At 44.9% G+C, this 7,065-nt stretch overlaps 1 long non-coding RNA gene across 1 annotated transcript; it reads right to left on the reverse strand.

Moving 5' to 3' along the window:
* Positions 1 to 2,790: 2,790 nt before the first annotated feature.
* LOC118970301 (uncharacterized) lies at positions 2,791 to 5,707 on the reverse strand. The gene is made up of 2 exons (XR_005058190.2): positions 5,215 to 5,707; positions 2,791 to 4,518 (listed from the first exon to the last, which is right to left on the reverse strand). It is a non-coding gene; the product is annotated as an uncharacterized lncRNA (long non-coding RNA).
* Positions 5,708 to 7,065: the final 1,358 nt, after the last annotated feature.

Here is a 7,065-nt window from a genome sequence, read left to right on the forward strand (position 1 = left end):
GTATCCTTGGTTCAAGGCCCTTCTGTTTCATTGCATTAAGTATATCATGCCATTCTCTTCTGGCCTGTAGGGTTTCTGTTGAGAAGTCTGATGTTAGCCTGATTGGTTTTCCTTTATAGGTGACCTTTTTCTCTCTAGCTGCCTTTAAAACTCTTTCCTTGTCCTTGATCCTTGCCATTTTAATTATTATGTGTCTTGGTGTTGTCCTCCTTGGATCCTTTCTGTTGGGGGTTCTGTATAATTCCATGGTCTGTTCGATTATTTCCTCCCCCAGTTTGGGGAAGTTTTCAGCAATTATTTCTTCAAAGACCCTTTCTATCCCTTTTCCTCTTTCTTCCTCTTCTGGTATCCCTATAATACGAATGTTTTTCCTTTTGTATTGGTCACATATTTCTCTTAGTGTTGTTTCATTCCTGGAGATCCTTTTATCTCTCTCTATGTCAGCTTCTATACGTTCCTGTTCTCTGGCTTCTATTCCTTCAATGGCCTCTTGCATCTTATCCATTCTGCTTATAAATCCTTCCAGGGATTGTTTCACTTCTGTGATCTCTTTCCTGACATCTGTGATCTCCTTCCGGACTTCATCCCACTGCTCTTGCATTTTTCTCTGCATCTCATCCCACTGCTCTTGCATTTTTCTCTGCATCTCATCCCATTGCTCTTGCATTTTTCTCTGCATCTCTGTCAGCATGTTCATGATTTTTATTTTGAATTCTTTTTCAGGAAGACTAGTTAGGTCTGTCTCCTTCTCAGGTGTTGTCTCTGTGATCTTTGTCTGCCTGTAGTTTTGCCTTTTCATGGTGATAGAGATAGTTTGCAGAGCTGGTACAAGTGACCGCTGGAGGAGCTTCCCTTCTTGTTGGTTTGTAGCCTTTTCCTGGGAGAATAGCGACCTCTAGTGGCTTGTGCTGGGCAGCTGCGCGCAGACAGGGCTTCTGCTTCCTGCCCAGTTGCTTTGGGGTTTATCTCCGCTGTTGCTGTGGGCTTGGCCTGGCTGGGGCTGTTCCTCCAAAATGGTGGAGCCCCGTTGGAGGGGGAGCAGCCAGGAGACTATTTATCTCCGTAAGGGGCCTCTGTGCTCCCTGCTGCCCAGGGGGTTAGAGTGCCCAGAGATCCCCAGATTCCCTGCTTCTGGTCTAAGTGACCTGTCCTGCCCCTTTAAGATTTCCAAAAAGCACTCTCCAAACCAAAACAACAGCAGCAACAATGAGAGAGGGAACAGAAAGAAAGAGAAAAAAAAAAGGAAAAAAAGGGGAAAAACAAGCGATTTTTTTTTTTTTTTTTTTTTTTTTGTCCTCAGGTGCCGGTCCCAGGCACCCGCTCACTGGTCCTGCTGCCCTGTCTCCCTAGCACCAGGGTCCCTGTCCTTTCAAGGCTTCCAAAAAGCACCCACCCACCGGTCCCGCAGGGAAGGAACGCTCAATATTCTTTGTCCTCAGGCACTGGTCCCACGCACCCGCTCACCAGTCCCGCCGCCCTGCCTCCCTAGCACCGGGGTCCCTGTCCCTTCAAGGCTTCCAAAAAGCACTCGGCAAAAAGAGAGAAAAAAAAGGGGAAAAACGCGCGATTTCTTCCGTCCTCAGGTGCTGGTCTCAGGCACCCACCCACCGGTCCCACAGGGAAAAATGCGGGATATTCTTTGTCCTCAGGTGCCGGTCCCAGGCACCCGCTCACCAGTCCCGCCGCCCTGCCTCCCTAGCACCGGGGTCCCTGTCCCTTTTAGGCTTCCAAAAAGACTCACAGAAAAGAGAAAAAAAAAAGGGGAAAAACGCGCGATTTCCTCTGTTCTCAAGTGCCGGTCTCAGGCACCCGCCCACCGGTCCCGCAGGGAAAAACGGGGGATATTCTTTGTCCTCAGGCGCCGGTCCCAGCCACCCGCTCAACAGTCCCGCCACCGTGCCTCCCTAGCACTGGGGTCCCCGTCCCTTCAAGGCTTCCAAAAAGCGCTCGCCAAAAAGAGAAAAAAAAAAAAAAGGGGAAAAACGCGCGACCTCCTCCGTCCTCAGGCACCGGTCTCAGGCACCCGCCCCCAGGTCTCGCAGGGAGAAACGCGGGATATTCTTTGTCCTCCGGCGCCGTTCCCAGGCACCTCCTCACCGGTCCCGCCACCCTGCCTCCCCAGCAACGGGGGCCCGTCCCTCTAAGGCTTCCAAAAAGCGCTCGCCAAAAAAAAAAAAAAACCGCTCCGGTTTCTCTCCACCCGCCGGGAGCCGGGGGGAGGGGCGCTCGGGTCCCGCCGGGCTGGGGCTTGTATCTTACCCCCTTCACAAGGCGCTGGGTTCTTGCAGGTGTGGATGTAGTCTGGATGTTGTCCTGTGTCCTGTGGTCTCTATTTTAGGAAGATTTTTCTTTGTTATATTTTCATAGCTCTATGTGTTTTTGGGAGGAGATTTCCACTGCTCTACTCACGCCGCCATCTTCCTCTTTTTCTATTTTTTAATAGGCTTTATTTTTTAATTTTTAATAGACTTGATTTTTTAAGCTGTTCAAGGTTCACAGCAAAACTGAGCAGTCAGACAAAGATTTCTCCAACAGCTCCTGTTCCTACACACACACAGCTTCTCCATTATCCACATCCACCACCAGAGTGGTGCACTCGTTACAATCAATTAACCTACACTGACACAGCATTAGCACCCCAAGTCTATCATTTATATCAGGCTTCACTCTTGGTGTTGTGTATTCTGTGGGTTTGGACAAATGCAGAGTAACATGCATCTACCATATTGCTATCATAGAGAGTATTTTCACTGACACACCTCAAGTACCTAGAACAATGTTCAGTGCATATTTGTGGGATAAATACATTTATTAATATGAGTGGTGGGTAGGTAGGTATCCATTTTACTATTTTTCTTAAGCTTTACCTGTAAGTTTTAGCACTTTTCTGTATGTACAAAACAAGATGGTATAACTTAAAAAAAATTTTTTTTAAATGAAAGAACCTTTAACTAACAAGCAGTATCTAAATTGCTTCAAACAAGTGATAAAAGGAAAAATTTTCAAAGCAGCCAGAGAAAAAAGATATTCCATACATAGTAACAAAGATAACAGCCAACTGCTCATCAAAAGCTATCTGAGCCAGGGGATAACAGAAGGAATGATTGAAAGTGCTAAATGAAAAAAAATCCCGCCAATCTCAAATTCTACATCTAGTAAAAATATCTTTCAAATACAAAGGTGAAATAAAGACATTTTTAAACAAACCAAAACTGAGGGAACCATTGCCAACAGCTCTGCACTATGAAAAATATTAAAAGAATCACTTTAGGGTTAAGAAAGAAAAATGATACTAAAGGGAAATTTGAAACTCCGTAAAGGACCTGAGTGCCAAAAAGGATGAACATGGGTCAACATAAATGATTTTTACCTCCATTTAATTTAAAAGATAATTAATTATTTAAAACAAAAATCATAACAATGCTTCATGGGGGTTATAAAATATGTGAAAGTAGAAGTATGACAGCAATAGCTCAAAGGCAGAAGGGGGATAATGGAAATAAATGGATTGGTGAAAGTTTCTTACATATGAAATGGTAAAATATAGTTTGAAGCTAAACTGTGATAGATTAAATATGCCTGTTGACCATGGAAAGCAGGGTGTCTCAACTTGGAAATAGAGACATTTTCTGCCGGATAATTCTTTATCGTGGAGGGCTGTCCTGTGCTTCGGCTGGTGCTTAGTGGTATCCTGACCTCTACCTACTGGGTGCCAGGAACATTCCCTCCTCCTACCGGGTATGACACACAAAAATCTGTCCATACACTAGTGAGTGTCTCCGAGGGGGCAAAATCACCCCAGTTGAGAAATACTGTTGTAAAGTTGCCACTAAAAAATTTGTTTTTAATAAAGCAAGTCAAAAGGACATGGTCTTTTAATCCTAAAAGAATGCTCAGTTAAAGCAAAAAACCCAGGAAAAGAGGGAAACAAAGAACACATGGGACAAACGGAAAACAAATAGCAAGATGATAAACTTAAAAGCAACCATATATATAATGATTTTTAAATGTAAATAGCATTAATATTATAATTAAAAGGTAGAGATTATGAAACTATATATATATATATATATTTTTTAAAGACCTTACTAAATAATGTCTATAAGAAACCACTCTAAAGTTACAAAAAGGTTGAAAGTGAAGTGCGAGGAAACACCTTCTTTCTCTCCCGAGTGTTCCCACGCAGCTTCCGTGCTGGCCTGGGGTCAGGGCAGGCCTGGAGGGGCTCCGGCTGGAGGCGTGGGGGGCAGGGGAAGAAAGATGCTCCTCGAAGGATCACTGTTCCTCGTGTTCTCCACCCACTGCCGCACCTGAGACATCAGGGCCTGGGAAGACGGGCACGGGTGCAGGGTCTGCCCAGGATTGCTGCTGCCTCAGAGCCCAGGAAGTCCCGCTGCTGCCCCATCGCCCACCAGAGGAGCGCAGAGAGGCTCCCACGGCTGATGCTTCCCTGGAGGGTCAAGGTGCATCTGAGCCTCCCGGATCCCTGGATGCCGAGAGCCGAGGCCCCTGGCCAGGCTGCAGTGAGGGGGGGAGTGGAAAATGGAACACAGAAAATTATCAAAAAAAAGTTTCTTATAGACTTATAGACATTCTAATAACTACAGATTTTTAAATATCTTTTTAGAAGTAGATTAAAACGTTAAACAATAAAAGATTAAAAGGAGATTAAGAGGTACAATCTTCCAGTTATAAAATAAGTGAGACACTGGGATGTAATGCACAGCATAGGGAATATAGTAAAAAAGTTAAATAATGAAAGATCTAAAATTTAACAATGATAAGAGAGCCTTGAGGGGTGTGTGTGTGGGGGTGTCTTGGGTCCAGGTAGAAGAACCAACCATAGGGCACATTTGGGGTATCCTTTCCTGCCACACAGTTCTGGGGTAATATCAAGAGAAGTAGTGTCCTGGAATGCACAGTTAACTGCATAGCTGGAGCTGGTCTGAGTTCAAATCTCAGCTCTCCCATTTGATAGCTGTGTGACCCCGGACAAGTTATTTAACCTCTCTGTGCCTCCATTTTCTATTGTGTAGAATGGGGATGATAATAGTCCTTGATCACAAGTTTATTATAAATATTTATTAGTATGCATAAATAAGTTTATTAATCTGTATTAGTATTAGTATATATCTATCTGTTTATATAAACATATTAAGTCTATATAACATTTAAATTTATTAGTAGGTGTATATAAAGCAGGTAAGTACTCACGCTGTGTGACTCAGTTGCGACCATTGCAGGTGCTGCTGGGCATTGCAGGTGTCTCTGGGAGGCCCCATTTCTCAATCCCTGGACAGCAGTATGGAACTTCACAGGGCCCAGTCTCCTCCTAGGGCTTGGGCCCAATCCTGCTTTCTCATTTCATCCACATGTTTTAATTAAATAAGTCTCTAAGCCAGAGCCTCTTGTCCTAAGAATTCCTCTAAGGCTGCCTTGAGGGGAGACACTTCCTGGCTATTTACCCTAAGAAACAACAGGAGGTGGCCTCCGGGTGGAATCCAGCCCCCTCGGGAATGGCTGGCTCTCTAAGCCCGCTCATTGTCAGCCCATTTGTCTTGTTGACATTCTGAGTTTCTGCCAGTTTCTTTTCGATGAGCTGCAGTCCCACTTCAGCCCCATGGGGTCAGAAGGGGAGCTGCCCCAGGGGCTGAGACGGCAGGCAGAATGCGAAGCATCCTTGGTGGTATACGAAGCATCAGAAAGGGGACTGATGTAAAGGGAAGAAAAGGGCTGAGTTTCTGAACACGGGCTAAGACAGAGATGTAGCAGTTCTACGTAGGAAAGCCCACGTGGGGTCTCCTTATACTTAGTGGGGCGGGGTGGGAGGTGCGTGTGGAGCACAGTTCAGGTTGCAGATCAAATGATGAGATTTAGGTGGATTTGCAGATAAGGAGCTCACAACAGAAACGCTGAGCCAAAAGAGGATGTTGGAAATAGTCAGGACCTGAGAATTTGCAGGACAGAGCCGGGTTCCCTCCCTGTCCCAGGGCTGGGTGGCTGCCTTTGCCCCAGGAAGCCCTTACTGGGCTCAGCGCTACAGCCTCAATTGGCCTCTACTTGGCTGTGTCACCCGGCGGGTGTCCCTACCTTCCCTGAGCCTCACTTTGAGGCCCCCTCATCTGTAAAATGTGGGTAGCAGGTGGCATTTGCCTGTCTGTGCCCTGACCCCTAGCCCCTGCATGCCGGAGGTCCCTCCAGCCCTCTCTGCTCTGCTAATAACCCCACAGGCAGGGCGCAGGGGCTGAGCAGGTCCAAATCCTAGAACATCGTCATCCTAGAACAAACTTCTGGGATTCAAGAGTAAATCTGAAATGTTATCCACCAGAAATGAAACATTGATACAATTTTATTTTTATAAATGTGCCTCCAAACTTTAAATGCTGACGTTTTTCTGGGTAATAACAGCAGTTTCTTAGCGGTGGCTGCAGCACATCACTCCTGCGTTTCCTTCCCTACACTCCTGCAGTGCTTAATAAACCCTCCTGTTCAATCAACCCGTGGGACAATATTCCTGATCTTTTGGTGCACAGTAGAACATAATTCATGTAAAAGTTTCTAGCAATATGTTTCTAGAAGGAACTCTGTACTCAGGATGAATGGTTCATTCGGGTTTCCAAAGCCTTCATTTTCAACTTCTAAAACTGGTTGGCAGTCTGTGCAGTCATTTCTACAAGCATTTTGTTTAAATGTAACCCTCAAAGACTCTAAACAATGAGGAATGGTTTCCAAAATAAAAGTGTTTTGTGCAAAGTCTGTTGTTGTTTTGTGGTTTGAATAATTAGAACAAAGTGTGTCTGGGCTTTCTGCTTATCTGTAATACTATCCCCCTCTCTTCATTCTTGTCCCTGTCTATCTCAAAGATAAGTTACGATGGATAACTTGGTTTTGAACTTGGTTCTCTTTTAAAATTTGGACACGGCAAAGTAGACATTTTGTTCTAATTGATTCTCACAAGACTTTTTGTTGAAGGATCTGTGGCCTAAACGGAATTAAACCACTAAGAAATAAAATTCTTAAAGGGATTCTGTTCCATATAAGGAATGCTGTGACTCTAAAACCTCT

The sequence above is a fragment of the Manis javanica genome, chromosome 10 (assembly GCF_040802235.1).
Source record: "Manis javanica isolate MJ-LG chromosome 10, MJ_LKY, whole genome shotgun sequence".
In the NCBI taxonomy this organism is placed as follows: Eukaryota; Metazoa; Chordata; class Mammalia; order Pholidota; family Manidae; genus Manis; species Manis javanica.